Raw genomic sequence first — 16,922 nt, forward strand, 5'->3', positions numbered from 1 at the left:
CTATTTTTATTATATTTAATACTAAAATATGAGCTTGTTTAAAACTTAAAACCGTATAACCTTTCATAAACACTTTTTCATTGAAAACATAAATATACATGTACATACAAATCAGATACAATACCTTAAGATATATATATATATACACACACACACACACACATAACACTAGCTTACAAACATACATATCATAATTACCTATCTCTCTTACAAACTTAATAAAGATAAAGGCAAGGAAAAATAATAGCTAAGATAATACAAAAAAAATAACGAATAAACAGAAAAAGGAATATAACTCTTTTGAAGCTTCATCCATATCCTGAAAAGGAATAACCTGTAGAGGAGTAAGAACATCGTCCTCGCTTGTTCTCACTATAAGGTTACAGAAAATGCTTTAACAAGATACGTAAAATAAAATTATTCTTAGAGTACAGTGATCATTGCTCATCTTATGAGTCTTTCCAAAAACCTTGGGTACACATTAGAAATCTAGAAAAATCCCCTTTTGAAGACTTGGTAAATTTCTCAAATAATTTAAAAACAAAACATTTTTCCTTTCTTATAAAATCTGAAAAGTTTTTCCTAAACAGTATGAATGACTAACATATTCCAAACATAGGTTCAATTAAGTCTATGCTGTAAGAGTTTGATTTTTCATACCTTTCTAGACCACAACCATGAAAGCAGTTACCTACGCGGTATAAATAACCATCTCCTTCCAAGCATAGGTTCATTAAGTCTATGCTGAATCAGTCAGATACTTTATACAAAACTAGAACTCAATATATCATCCACGGCCTCAAGCCCATCCAATCCAACATGGCCCCCGGCCTAAACAACTCAATCATCAACCAATTCATCACAAACCAACCAATCAAACACAATCACACATAATGTAGTTCAAACACAATCAATAGCAATTACAACAAATATAGCAGTTAGCAACTAACATAAGTATTCACATAGGTAAACCAGTTACAATATGCACACCCAAGGTTTTGCGCCTGTACGCTCTGATGATCCGAAGGGATGCGAGCGGGATCTATTGCCACCGACCTCACATCTAAGCGCAAGCGGGACGAACCACCGCCCTTACGCCGCCGCCGCTACCTCGAAAGGCGGGATCCAACCTCTGCCCCTGTCGGGCGCATAGCGTTTCATAATCTCAATATAAAATAGTAGTCCAGTGGTTTTTCAGAAAAACAGTTCCAACACATCAATCAGGCTCAATATCTTACTTCAAAATCATTCTTGGCCCATTTATTTTTAAATAACCACCGTATTCAATTCACATCTGGCCAAGAATCATTTTTCAAAATGGAGCCACTTTTCACGTCTTTCCAACACTTCCAAACAATCTCAAAACCATGCCAAATTCAAAATCATCTTTCGAAAGACTCAAAATCATTCATTTCTAAATCAGGATTTTGGTCATAAAATTCCTCAGCGGAGTCTCAAGACTTCAGGGGAGAATAACCTAACTCATTTCTTAAATTCATTGAAAGCCTCCAAAACCTCAACTTCTAGATTTAAATAAATGAAATTGAATTTAAACCAAAACCAAGTCATGTATCCAAATATTCCGAACCAATTTCAAAAACAACTTACTTAGACCAAAACCAAGTCATTTAAACCGAAAACCAATTTTAGTTTCATTCTTAAATCTGTTTCCAAAGGCTCGGGAATTGTATCAGTTTACTAAGTCAGAGATTCTAGTTAATACTTCAAACTCTTCCCAAAATGTAATAAAGTGAACTAGATTAATTGAAAACCAGGTTTCTTCTAAATCTATAAAACCCCTCCAAATCTTTTTACTTAAATCGAATTCCAAAACATAAAGATTTTCATATTTAAATTGATTTTTAAGGTATAATTCCTTTCTTAATAATTACATCCAAAATATAACAATTTTCTTAATAAGGCAAGTTCAACATAATTTATTTCTCAAACATTCAATTCAAAGCATAATTCATTATTTTCAAAATAACGTTCCAATCAAAATCTCAGATTTTATAGAAATTTCAGCAACATCTCCCCTAAAACTTGGACTTTGCCACCCTTTCCGGGTCCCAACTAGACCAATCCTCAACACTTTCCAACAGGCTCAAGACCAAATCAGTTTCCAATAAAACAAAGCTCAACTTTCAAATTATTAAAAATCATTCAAATCAACCAATCAAGAAATCTCTAATTTATCAAAATCAGGCATTGTTTCAATCAAACAGGCCATATTCATCCAAGATAAAACCAGACAATTCATAAGACTTGCATAACCACCAAAAATGCATTTCGCACAGCATATCTATTTATAACAACTTCCAATTTAAAATAGATCAATTTGTATAAAAAGCCCCTACCTTGACATGTTGAAACCACAACCCAACTCGTTAACCAACTCCTTTCATCTCGACCCGAAATTATCGGCAATCAAAATCTCAGCTCTGCTCGCTCTCTCGAAAGCAGAAACAGCCCCAAACGGCACAAGCAAATCGGATTCTAACTCCTAAAACTATTAACATTACAATTACTTTATTGCACGGAACAAAACACTAATGCAGGGCTTTCGAATAAGAATTTACTTACTGAAATAACAAAACGAAGCAACGGCAGCAGTAAGGACGATTATAGCAGCAGCGGGGAAGATGGTCTTCTCCTCTACCTTGGTCCATGATTCCAGCGGTGGCAGCGGCAAGGAAATTTACAACAATCACCTTATCCCATACAAACAATTTCAGTGACAAGCTCCAAGGTAGAAACAAATTGGCATAACAAGAAAGCAGAAACAGGGGAGAGCTTACCCAAAACAGCAGTGGTTTTAATGGTGGTTTCCTGGGCAGCTCAGATGTTGGTTCCCGATGGCAGAGGGTTCCGGTAACTCACCTCTAGCAGCGGCGAAGGAACATGTGGCGGTAGTGAAAGGCAGTGGCGGAGCCGGCTTCTCCTCCATCGCGTTCTGGCCTCCCTCACAATGGCGACAGCGGCTAGACGACCACGATGCGACGGCGGCGGACTTCGGCCACGACGAGGAACGGCGTCGTTCTCCCTTGACGGCAACACGAGGCGCGGCTCCATGAACCGGACGACACTGGCGGCGATGGCACGGCTTCTCTCGTGCAGCAGTTCGGCGGTTGGGCAGCAGCATGACGAAGATGGCGTGGACTGCAGCGGCGATGCGATGGAGACGCGGTGAGCTTCCCCTCCTCCTCTCCTCTGTCGCAACTCTCTACCCCTCTCTCTCTCTCTCTCTCTCTCCCTTTCTGCTTCTTTGATTTCGGCGCTACTGGGGTTTCAAGTTTGGGTGAGTTTTGCTGAGGATGTTTGGTGTGTGTGTGCTGCGTTTTTGGGGAGAAAGGGGCAGGGGGGAACTGGGTAACTGGGTAGGGTTTTCAGGGTTAGGGTTGTGAGGGTTAGGGTTGTGTGCGTGGAGCTTTAGGATTAGGGTAAAATTAGATACAAGGATAATTTTGTAATTTTAAATAAAAGTAGGGATAATATAAAAATTGAAACTCAATTTAAATCCAACACTAATTGTATATAGAAAATACTATTTGCTCATCAATTTTATATATTATTTTCAATAAAATGTCCAAATCAAATAATTAGAAATAATACAATTAAATTCTTTATTTTTTTAAAACAGTAGTATTAATATTTTAAAATATTAATTATTTAGTCCAAATCATATAAAAATCCTTGTTATTTTACAACTACCATTTTTTTACAATTTAAATATATAAAATAACTCAATAATTATAAAATCAAATAAAATCTTAATTTAAATAGCCCAAACTTATTATTTTTGGATTTCTAGAACTTTAAGTTGTAAATAGAAAAATACTCCATAATTATAGAGTTTGGATGAAAACATTAATTTATTTTAAATTCCATTAATCAAAACTACCTTTAATTACTTTCAATAAGATAATTTATGAAATTAAAACTGTAAATAAATATATGATTTGAGATTAGTTCAAATAGGACTTTTCAAAAGTCTTGGATCTTACATTATCTTTTAGATTTTGCTTTCGATTTGTTTTTTGTTGAGTTGTTGTAACTTTGTTCAGAGCGTGTCCCAACGTTTTTAGTATGTGCAATTACAAATTTATAATCTATTGAAAGAGAATCTAAATAGTGATAGAATAAACCAATATCTCTTATAATGTTAGGATGGTGATGGTAGGAGCTTTCTATCATCTATAATATATCATCTGTAATCTATAATTTATAATCTATAATAAATAATTGTTTTTTGTAGAAGAAAAAGATAGAAAAAATAGAGAATGAGAGAAAAGAGAGAGAAAGATAAAGATGAAAAATGAGAGTGAGAGTGAGAGTTTGTTAATTTTGGAAGAAAAAATTTATTTTAATTGTAAAAAAATCGGATGACATAGTTTGATTTATCAAATTATTGATATAAAATCTAAATTATATATAGAGTAAAAATAGTAGAGAGAAATAGAAAAATGGAGAGATGTAGATGAGAGAATTTAGGAAGGGAATTTATTAATTTTGAAAAAAAAATATTTTCTCTCAATTTTAATAAGAGTGTCATGTGACACATTTGATTATTAAATTAAATAGTAATATATGATACATAATATAGGTATATTTTAATTTTAATATTTCAAATTTTAATTTTAATACAATTAAAGAATGTCATGTTGCACATTTTGATTGTCAAATTAGTAATTAGTCATTGATATTGATAATGATATATAAAATAGATAGAGTGGTTGAAGGAATGAGAGAGAGAAAGGAAAAGGGAGGAGGGGAGAACTCTTTAATTTTGGAGGGAAAGATTTGATTTCAATTGCAATGAGGGAGTGACATGTGGCACATTTTAGTTGTAATAAAATTAGTAAGGAAGAGGGAAGAATTCTTTAATTTTGGAAAGAAAGATTTAATTTCAATTACAATGAGTGAGTGACATGTGACACATTTTAGTTGTAAAATTAGTAAGGATGAGGGAAGAATTCTTTAATTTTGGAGGGAAAGATTTAATTTCAATTACAATGAGAGAATGACATGTGGCACATTTTGGTTGTAAAATTAGTAAGGGAGAGAGGAGAATTCTTTAATTTTGGAGGAAAAAATTTGATTTCAATTGCAATGAAAAAGTGACATGTGGCACATTTTGGTTGTAAAATTATAGATATATAATAGATATAATAGATTTTCCTATAGGCACGAAAGGAATAGCTGTGCAATCAAAGATTGAGAGCTTCTCGAATTCGTTATTTGAGTTGCTGCAACTTTGTGTCAGAGCGTGGCATCACTACAAGGAAAATGTTGAGTATCGTCGGATTTAACGTCATAGAGTAACGGCAAATTTACCGTCAGATTCATCAGCGGCGTTGAATTCATAAGGTTAAGTAATTACTAGAGGATTTTGGTTTTTGACAGTAAATCCGCGGTAATATTTGGAGGAAAAAAATAAATTGGCACATCCTTTACCGTGAAAAAAATTCGACGGTAAACCCAAATAGTGAAAACGCTATGTTAGTGACCTGCATGCACAATGTTTTACCGTCGAAAAAATCCGATAGTAAATCCAACGGTAGCAAGGAGTAAATTGAAATCACGAACCCTCTTCCCCCTCATTCGAGATTCATTCCTTCTCTCACTCAACCACCATTTCCTCCCCTCTCCCCAACACCACCATCTGTCGTCGCCAACACCACTACCATCACAGCCCCTCTCCGTCGTCGTCAACCCACCCACCGCCGACACCCCTCCCTTTTTCTTCCTCTCCCTCTTCTTTCCTTGCCACTTCACCGTTCAGCTTCTCCCTTCTCAGAATCGCCGCGCCGCACTACAAACCCACCACCGTCGCTACCCAGCTTTGCCTCTCTCCTTTGTCATATCTCTTCTCAACTTTGCTTCCTGCTTGCATGTCGCCGCACCTCCCTCTGCAACAACAGCTAACCATTTTAATTTTTTTTTCAGTTATTCTAATATTTTATATGCTATATTAATTTTAAGTAGTTGATTCATTGATGTTATTGCTATTAATTTTATTATCGATTGGTTGATAATGCTGATTAGAATATGGCAATGGTTGAAATATTGATTAATTTTTTATGAATTTGTTTATGAATATGCAATGGTTTTGCTGATTATGAATATGTTGATATTTTATTGATTGTTGAATTAGTTTTATATGAATTCATAATGTTTTGTTGATTGTTGAATTGGTTTTATATGAATTCATAATGTAAAGAAAAATTGACATTATTCAAATTATCCAACGAAATTTTTTTTATTTTAAAAATGTGACAATTTAGGAAGAAATATTACTTTGAGTATATGTGTTATGTATATTATTGAGCTTCTTATTGATTATTTTCTTATTTTTAACTCGTAAATATTTTAAAATCATCTTAGGCACACTAATTGAGTTGAATTTGAATTTTGAAAAGTGTTTTGATTATTGAATTGAATTGTTGAATATTGTTGCTGGAGTTGTTTGAAATTGTCTAAATTATGTTGATTCAGTGTTACGGCTGATTTTGCTCTTTGCAGACATGACGATGGGTAGAGGTGTTGAGGATCAGGCTGCTGGTTGTGGTCATAGTCGTGGTCATGGTAGACGGAGGATTTCTTTCGGTAACCCTATAAATTATGGATCCTTTCCCTCTACTCCGACTACCCCGGTGATATCACAGATTGCAAATTTAGCGGACCAACTGTTCATTATGGTCCCTAACCCCAACTAGGTCCTTCTGACCACGGCGACGCCACCTCCAGCGACGGAAGCCGCGGCCCCGGAGTCCTCTCACAGAAGTGAGGCAGCCGATGTCCTTCCACTACCTCCCATTATAAGGTTGACGATTTGGCCTGATGGTGGCACGGGATAAGTATCACTTTAAGTATTCTATATTCACTACAAAAAAAAGGCCTATGGTCACGGCAAAAAACTGTGACCATAGCTAGTAAAAAGGGTGACCATAGATCAATGGTCACGGTTTTGGACCTATGGTCACGGTTTTTTACCGTGGCCATAGGTTTATGGTCACGGTTTTTTTATCTATGGTCACGGTTTCAATTTTCAAATTCTGACACTTTAAACCACGTTTTTTCACCGTGACCATAAGTTAATATATGGTCACACGTAAAAACCATGACCATAGCGTCTATGGTCACCCTTCCCTAAAACCGTGACCATAGCCTTATCTATGGTCACGGTTTTGACCATGACCATAGCATCTATGATCACCCCTCCCTAAAACCGTGACCATAGCATCTATGGTCACCCCTCCCTAAAACCGTGACCATAGCCTTATCTATGGTCACGGTTTTGGCCGTGACCATAGCCTTTATAGTCACCCCACCTAAAACCGTGACCATAGCCTTAACTATTGTCACGGTTTTCACTGTGACCATACCCTCTATGGTCACCCCTCCTTAAAATCGTGACCATAGCCTTATCTATGGTCACAATTTTTACCGTGGCCATAGCTTATCTATGGTCACCCCTCCTTAAAACCGTGACCATAGCCTTATCTATGGTCACGGTTTGTTGCCGTGACCATAACCTTATCTATGGTCATGGTTTTCACCGTGGCGATAGCTTATCCATTACAACACTAATCAAAATACGGTGTAATTTATCCATTACATGTAATATTGGATAAAATCTCTTATCAAAAAGTAAAGAACACATCAAAATAATACATTTAGATAACCAAAATCATTATAAGACCCATCCCATCTTATATTTGCTTAGAACATATTTTATTCACATCATGTCCTCTTGCTAGCAAAAGAAATAAACATGTTAGTAATGAATATGGGGCACAAGTTTAATAAGTCAATCAACATTAAAATTTCCACCACTAAACAATAAAGAGCATTTGCTAAGACTTTGAGCCACATAAAAAGGACATACTAAGTATAATAAGAACTAGCAACCTTCTGCTAACAAACTAGATTCTATTGTAGATTGCCTTAAGGCCAATAGATCAAGAATAAAGTTAACATCAACAGCAATCAACCACTATCAACTAACGCCCCCTCGATCATCCATGTCACTATCTACAACTGTTGGGATTATTGATTCCCCATGATTAATCCATCGTTTATAACCTTCGACAAACCCATAGCAAATAAGATGCTCATATATGTCATCTCGTTTATGCCAATAAGTGTTTTCACACTTTGCACACGGACATTGGATTTTTTTTCCAACCGGTTTTCTAATTACGAAGGCAAACTCTAAAAAACTATTTACACCGTCTACATACTCCTTCTCAAACCTTGGTGAATCCATCCAATCTTTTGACAGAACATTATTAAACCTAAGAATGCAAATATCTGAACTTACTAAACAGGATTTAATAGGTCAATTATAGTGACAATCTAGCTACCATATATCTGCTTACTACCCTAGTTAAATGTGCTATCAAATTATTTTATATGACAAGTATGATATAAACTTATTACTTAGTTCCTTGATTTTGAGATACCATATGAAGTTGTTATAAATGATGCTGTAGCAACTAGTCAACTCCTGTTGTCTTTATTAGTACGAAAAAATTATCATGTACACAAAACAAAGCCAAAAGAAATTTCAAGAATAGGTAAAGAATATTCGAGAGTAGAAAAATAAAATAACCAATTAAAAAATATTAATCCCAAAAGAAACGAATAATTCTATCATATCACAAAATCATATATGCCAAACGAAAGGTTTTAAACTTTGATTGAATTAATGTTAATTTTTTTTATTTTGGCTTGGCTTGCAAGGTAGTTTTTCTAGGATAATTAATATTAGTAGCTACGAGGCACTTGTGTCTAACATGCACTCTCTAATCATCATTACATTTAATTTTATTCATTCAAAACTTACGGCTATATGGCCACTTTGATTTGCACAAATTTCCATCACGTATGCTCATAGGAACTTGATTTTAGGCAAGCTTCAACTCAATGCAAACTAATATTATACAACTACTAATAGAAGTGGCGGTAATTAAATAGTATGCAGCATATATAATTAACAAGCTAAGGTTGCATTATTGATTAATTAAAAATGGTAAAATGAAGTTTATTGTTTCTCAAGAAAAGGAGGCAGAAAGCATTCTAAGTCTAACATAAGAATCACAAAAAGCTCATGTTGAATTTTGCAAACTGAGAACAAAAGAATCAGAATTTTAGTGGGATGAAATAGAATGAATCAATTTCATTATGAACCATTCCATTACAAAATTTAACCATTCAAACCGTAATAGCCGTAACCTTAGTTTGGACTCATTTTATATTTCTATTCCTTTTCAAACTGTCAATCACAACATAGCCCGATGAAGCATACATTGAAGGTGAAATTTATAAGACCAAAAATAAAATTTAATCATGCACTCTCTAATCTTTTACTATCAATCACAGTAAAAGAATTCACACACTTGGTCCTCATTAAGTCATTCAAAGTTCAAAGTTCAAATCACATGCATCATTAATACAACCTGGCAATATGCTTTAAGTTGTAAATTTAATTTAATTTCTTTCTAATTTAATTTAACTCACCTATATCAAAATTTTCTCTGCTTGTGCAGCTGTTTTAATTGGGTTAAGTGGTAGGCCCAGTACTGGAGCTAGCACACTATATAGAACAAATGGAGCTAGAAGAAGAAGAGCAGGTCATCAAAAAGTGAGGAAGCTGGAAAAATTTTACACACAATATAAAAATAGCATGTTCAATGCTCAAAGAAAATTACTTGAAATTCATGCAAAACATAATATTATCATGAACATGCAGAAGAAGGATGTCAATCAACCACAACAAGAATTGTAATAATTAGTGCCAACAGGAAATCTCAGAGGAAAGAAGGCTCTTCTACAGTTTACACTACATATAAAGAAACATGTTGCATAACATTCGCATCTCCGCTTCCCCCTCAAATTTAGAACTTGTAGTCAGCATTGGGAAATTAGTCACTAGCCTCCCATTCAGTTTAGTTCAGTGTTCAGCAGTTTGATTTAATGCAGTCTTCTACAACTATTTACATTATCCAGAATGGGGTATTTGAAACAATTTTCTGAAGTATAAAGCTCCAACCATCTAGTGTATAAAGCTATGAAAGGAAGTCAACATAAATATGAACTTTTGAAATAGTATTAACATTGATTTTAGTTTGACATTCATCATAACAAATGAAGCACCTGCCCCATGGCGCAAGTTTAGGTGATGCCAATCCAACACAGAGTGACAGAGAGAGAGTTAAATTACATGAATGTATAAGCCATCCTGCATGTGCTTTGAACTTTGAATGTCTCCCAATTAAAATTTTTAAGCATAACACACCCCACATGCCCCTTTCACCAATTTCATAGTTTCAAGGCAATAATCAAGAGTTCAACAAAACTCGTAGAGCTTACACAAATTTAGGTAATTCACAAGAGTTTAGTTGCAAAACCACTAATCGTACATATTTCAGTTTCTTTACGGATTTAGCTATACACCCTAATTTTAAGTTCTAATAATACTAAATTACTAATCTGAACAGATTAAAAAAACAAGTAACAAATCAGAAAAAAATGCTACACAGAACAATAATCAATAGCCCTAATATTCAGAAGTTTTGATAATAAAAAATAACATCCCTAATCACAAGTTCTAATAATCAAAATCAAGACCCACACCCCTAGTCAGAAGTTGTGATAATCAAAATCCATATTCCCTTATCATAACATTAATTAATTATAATAATTAATTATTTACTTAAGAAGAGATGAAGAGGACGACTGGAGAAGAGAGCAGAGAAGAGGTGGCAGAGCTAACAGATAAGAAGAAGATGACCAGACCAACAGAGAAACGGCAGTCGTCACTGAGAAGCAGGCAGTCAAACCAGTAATCAGCAAGCTGCAAAGCGTCAATACTGGACCACCAAAATAAAAGAGGAAAAAGAAATGTCAAAACTGGAACAAGACCTTTCTTGGTACATTTAATATGCTCAATTCAGTTCAGTTCTATTTACCAGAGAAGCACTATCAGTCATCAGTTATCACTCGTCCATCGTCAATCGTCACCGTCGTCAGTCATACAAGGAGTTCTGCCGCGGGCCAAGGTGTCTCTGAGTCTGGTGAGTAGTGACGGTTGCTGGTCAGGGTGGCACCGTGCCTGAGGGGAGGAGAGTGCGTGGCTGGGAGAGAAGGTTAGGCTCCATGGATGAGTTGGAAAATGGGGTTAGGAAGAAGGAGGATCACGTTAAGAAGAAAGGCGTTAGGGCTCGATGGTTTTCTTCTTTTTATTTTCTTTGTTAAGAGTTCATTTATTTTTTTTTTGAAGAAATCTTTGTTAAGAGTTTATGAAATGAAACAAAAGGGCTAAATGAACGAAGGAAAAATTGGGGGCTGGGAGGGGGGAATAGGGAAATTTTGGAGGGAGGGGGAAATTAGGGTCAAAACGGCGCCGTTTGTGGCTGGGGTTTTTTAAAAATAAAAAAATAAAAAAACTGTGACCAAAGATCACCCCTAAAACCGTGACCATAGGTTATTTATTGTCACTCTTTTTTACAAAACCGTGACTATAGACCTTTTTAGGTTACCCATTAAAACCGTGACCATAAAACCCTTTAGGTCACCCCCAAAACCGTGACCATAGACCCTTTTAGGTCACTCCAAAAAACTGACCATAGACCCTTTTAGGTCACTCCAAAAAACCGTGACTATAGACCCCTTTAGGTCACCCCCTAAAACTGTGACCATAGACCCCTTTAGGTCACCCCCTAAAACTGTGACCATAGACCCCTTTAGGTCACCATTTTTTGAAAAACCGTGACCATAGATCCTTTTAGGTCACCCCCAAAAACCGTGACCATAGAACCCTTTAGGTCATCCCCAAAACCGTGACCGTAGACCCTTTTAGATCACCCCTAAAAACCGTGACCATAGACCCTTTTAGGTCACCCCTTTTTGAAAAACCGTGACCATAGACACTTTTTGGTCACTGTAAAAAACCGTGACTATAGACCCCTTTAGGTCACCCCTCAAAACCGTGACCATAGACCCTTTTAGGCCATCTTTTCTTAAAAAACCGTGATCATAGGTACTTTATGGTCACCCTTTTTTAAAACCGTGACCATAGCTCCTTTTCTTTTGGTCACGTAAAAAACTATGACCATAGAGGGTCTATGGTCACGGTTTTTATCGTGACCAAAAAACCGTGGCCATAGACCTAAAATGTTGTAGTGATTTCCCGATTATTGATTCTAGTTTAGTGGATTTAAGGCTGTAGGTTTCAATGGATGAAAGTTAATCATGTTCCTTGATTATTGAATTGCTAAAAGTATCTAATTATTGATTTTAGTTTAGTGGATGTAGGGCTATAGGTTTGAACGGCTGAAAGTGTTTCATGTTTCTTGATTATTGAATTGCTAAAAGTGTCTAATTATTGATTATAGTTTAGTGGATTTAGGGCTGTAGGTTTGAATGGCTAAAAGTATTTCATATTTCTTGATTATTGAATTGCTGGAAATGTCTAATTATTTATTCTAGTTTAGTGGATTTATGGATGTTGATTCTTTATTATTGCCTGTTGTTCATTTATTGTTAACATTTGGTGCTGTTTAAGTTAATTGTTGATTAAAAGAGTTTGTGGCGCATTCTAGTTATAGATAAAACTCTACCAAAATTTCTGTAAAAATCTTTATATATTAATGTTTTTTGTTTTTGATGAAAATTTCATTTATATTGCCATATTGTTTTGTTTTGTAGATTGTTGATAGGTTTGCGCTGAACAACAATGTATGTACTCAGGAGATGATCAATGTTATCAAGCTGACGTATGAACCTCCCTGGCCCAGCTTATAAGAAGACCCCTTTGAGACCAAAGAGCGATGGTTTCAAAAATGAGCAGTAATTAATTTTTTTTTAGTTTCAAACTTTTTTAGCTAGTTTATATCTTCTATTTTGATTAACAAATTCTAAAGTTTCTTTGTGCAACTGCACTTTATATGGGACACTAAGCACAATCTTACCATCAAGAATATATACGACCATAGAATGGGTCGACAGTTACAGCAGGTGTTGGAGGATGTTCGTGAGGGATGGGACCACCTAATGATCTGGCTCCAACCGAAAATAAAGAAGGCTCTATTAGTTCATTGGAAGACCGATGAGGGGTTTATGTATTGGCGTCTCACCAACAGAGCTAACAGGGCATCGGCTAGGTCATCTAAGTATACTGGCGGCTCGGTGACCTTCATGAAAACTAAGGTCAGGCTGTTATGTAGTGTCTTTAATTTTGTTATTAACTTAGTTATATTCTTTTACATATCATTACTAGGTATCCTAATCATATTGTTTCAATGCAACATGTGTAGTCGAAGTCATTGGATCGCGACCCGACATTGGCAAAGACGTTCATGTACGCCCATACGTTGAAGGAGAACAAAACGAGATTTGCTGATCAGCGGTCTCAAGATCATTATGTGAGTAAACATACATATGATTTTTTGGTATAAAATTAGAGATTAAATGTATAGTTGCCATACTAATCATAGTAACATATGTTACACAGGAGTCCTACACGCAGAGACTATAGGCCATGAGACAGCAATCTCAGTAAAGTGGGGATGATGCTGCCAATCTTCGATTCCGATGCAGTTTGGCGCGAGACTGCCTCACCGCTGTACAAGAACCGCGTATACGTCCTGGGGCGTTCTTCACCAATATACTATGCACCTCTACGTTGAGACCATCGTCTGCTTCTGCCACCAATCAAGTCGTCAAGCTCAATGAAGGCGTGGATTTGAGGCTGGAGGTACAGGAGCTCACCTGCAGCCTTCGCCAGCAGGCTCAGAAGCTAAACAATTATTACAAGAGGTATTAGGAGAACTTCACACGCGTGACATCCACGGATGACCTCAGGCTAGAGTGGAGGGAGCAGCTGGAGTGCGTGGCTTTGGTGGATGGAGGCTTAGATAGAGGTGTGTCAAGTTTAGATGCACACCACTGGCATCATCCCTGTTGGTGGTAGCACCGCTGATGAGCGGATAATTTATACGCTTTTTGGGAGTGTTTTCATATAGTTTTTAGCATGTTTTATTCATTTTTTATTATATTTTTATTAGTTTTTATGCAAAAATTATATTTCTGGACTTTACTATGAATTTGTGTATTTTTCTATAATTTCAGGTATTTTCTGGCTGAAATTGAGGGACCTGAGCAAAAATCTGATTCAGAGGCTGAGAAAGGACTGCAGATGCTATTGGATTCTGACCTCCCTGCACTCGAAGTGGATTTTTTGGAGATACAGAAACCCAATTGGCGCGCTCTTAATTGCGTTGAAAAGTAGACATCTTGGGCTTTCCGGCAATATATAATAGTTCATACTTTGCCTGAGATTTGATGGCCTAAACTGGCGTTTAAACGCCCACCAGAGATCCTTTTCTGGAGTAAAACGCCAGAACTGGCACCAAAGCTGGAGTTAAACGCCAAAACTAGCACCAAAGCCGGCGTTTAACTCCAAGAATGACCTATGAACGTGAAAGCTTCAAAGCTCATCCCAAACACTCACCAAGTGGGTCCCGAAAGTGGATTTCTGCACTATCTGTACTTAGTTACTCATTTTCTGTAAACCTAGGTTACTAGTCTAGTATAAAAACTACTTTTAGAGATTCATTTTGGAACTTATGACACTTTTACATCTCATATTGTATCTTCTACGGCATGAGTCTCTAAACCCCATAGGTGGGGGTTAGGAGCTCTGTTGTGTTTCAACGGATTAATGCAATTACTATTATTTTCTATTCAATCACGCTTGCTTCTGTTCTAAGATACTCACTCGTACTTCAATATGAAGAATGTGATGATCCGTGACACTCATCATCATTCTCAAATTTATGAACGCGTGCTTGACAACCACTTTCATTCTATCTGAGCTTAACGTAGTCATTGGGCGACAGCTTGAGTACGTATCTCTTGGGTTTCTGATCCACGAGTTTGACTTGCCTCTCCTGACAACAGAGCATTCAAATCCGTGAAGTTAGAACCTTCGTGGTAGAGGCTAGAACCAATTGGCAGCATTCTTGAGATCCGGAAAGTCTAAACCTTGTCTGTGGTATTCCGAGTAGAATCTGGGATGGGATGACTGTGACGAACTTCAAACTCACGAATGTTGGGCACAGTGACAGTGTGCAAAAGGATAGAGAGATCCTATTCCGACACAAGTGAGAACCGACAGATGATTAGCCATACAGAAACTGTACATGGACCATTTTCACTGAGAGAACAGATGGTAGCCATTGACAACGGTGATCCACCAACATATAGCTTGCCATAGAAGGAGCCCTGCATGTTTGGAGAAGAAGACAGTAGGAAAGTAGAGATTCAGAAGATAGAGCATCTCTGAAACCTCAACATGTTCTCCATTACTGAATAACAAGTATCATTCATTTCGTGCTCTTTTACTTTTTACAAACAAAATCATTTTTATCACTAATCTCCTGACTAAGAGTTACAGGATAACCGTAGCTTGCTTCAAGCCGACAATCTCCATGGGATCGACCTTTACTCATGTAAGGTATTACTTGGACGACTGAAGAACGAAACTCTCGCGCGATCTAGAATTTTCACAAATAGATTCGCGTTGTAAGTATAGCTTCTAGACCGACAAGAGTTCCTTTCTTACAAAAGTTTGGTTGTCACAAGTAACAAAACCCAATAAAAATAAATAACCGAAGTGTTTAAACCTCGGGTCGTCTTCTCAAGGAGTTGCAGGGCAGTATGATTTATTATTGGTTATGGAAAATTGTGTATTTTTGGGTTTTTGAAATAAGGAACAGGTAATTTAAATGACAAGAAAAATAAATTAATGATTATAAAAATCTCTTGGCAAGGTGTAAGAAATTGAAGTCCTATCCTAATTATCCTTATCAGGTGTGAAGAGAATTGGATTCAGCTCCCACTTTTAATTAACCCTTGCTAAACAAAAGAAAGTCAAGTAGGCAAATTAATTTGATCCTCAGGTCCTAGTCAACTCCTGTGGAGAGACTAAAATTATTGGAGTACAAATTAACCAGCAAAGAATTCCAATTCCAATCAACAGCTGAGTTTGATAACTCAAGTATTATAAATTACTTAACCAAAGCTGATGAGCGGATAATTTATACGCTTTTTGGCATTGTTTTTAGTATATTTTAGTTGGTTTTTATTATATTTTTATTAGTTTTTAAATAAAAATCACTTTTCTGGGCTTTACTATGAGTTTGTGTGTTTTTTTGTGATTTCAGGTATTTTCTGGCTGAAATTGAGGGACCTGAGCAAAAATCTGATTCAGAGGCTGAAAAAGGACTGCAAATGCTGTTGGATTCTGACCTCCCTGCACTCGAAGTGGATTTTCTGGAGCTACAGAAGCCCAATTGGCGTGCTCTTAATTGCGTTGAAAAGTAGACATCCTGGGCTTTCCATCAATATATAATAGTTCATACTTTGCTCGAGATTTGATGGCCCAAACAGGCATTCCAAATCAGCTCAAGAATTCTGGCGTTTAACTCCAGAACTGGCACAAAAGCTGGAGTTAAACGCCCAAACTGGCATAAAAACTGGTGTTTAACTCCAAGAAATGTCTCTACACATGAAAGCTTCAATGCTTAGCCCAAGCACACACCAAGTGGACCCCGAAAGTGGAATTTTACAATAAACACCCTAGCTTACTCATTTTCTGTAACCCTAGGTCACTAGTTTACTATAAATACTACTTTTAGTGATTCATATTGTACCTCATGACACTTTACATGTTTCTTATTGTATTCTCTATGGTATGAGTCTCTAAACCCCATTGTTGGGGGTGAGGAGCTCTGCTGTTCTTCATGAATTAATGCAATTACTACTGTTTTCCATTCTATCACGCTTGCTTCTATTCTAAGATATTCATTCGCACTTCAACCTGATGAATGTGATGATCCATGACAATCATCATCATT

At 36.4% G+C, this 16,922-nt stretch overlaps 2 long non-coding RNA genes across 2 annotated transcripts; both read right to left on the bottom strand.

Annotated features, from left to right (window-relative positions):
• Positions 835-1,420, bottom strand: LOC110266668. Its single transcript, XR_002354143.1, has 2 exons — positions 1,131-1,420; positions 835-1,056 (listed from the first exon to the last, which is right to left on the bottom strand). It is a non-coding gene; the product is annotated as an uncharacterized LOC110266668 (long non-coding RNA).
• LOC110267016 lies at positions 10,090-11,313 on the bottom strand. The gene is made up of 2 exons (XR_002354298.1): positions 10,974-11,313; positions 10,090-10,874 (listed from the first exon to the last, which is right to left on the bottom strand). It is a non-coding gene; the product is annotated as an uncharacterized LOC110267016 (long non-coding RNA).

Source organism: Arachis ipaensis, chromosome B09, assembly GCF_000816755.2.
Source record: "Arachis ipaensis cultivar K30076 chromosome B09, Araip1.1, whole genome shotgun sequence".
NCBI lineage: Eukaryota > Viridiplantae > Streptophyta > Magnoliopsida > Fabales > Fabaceae > Arachis > Arachis ipaensis.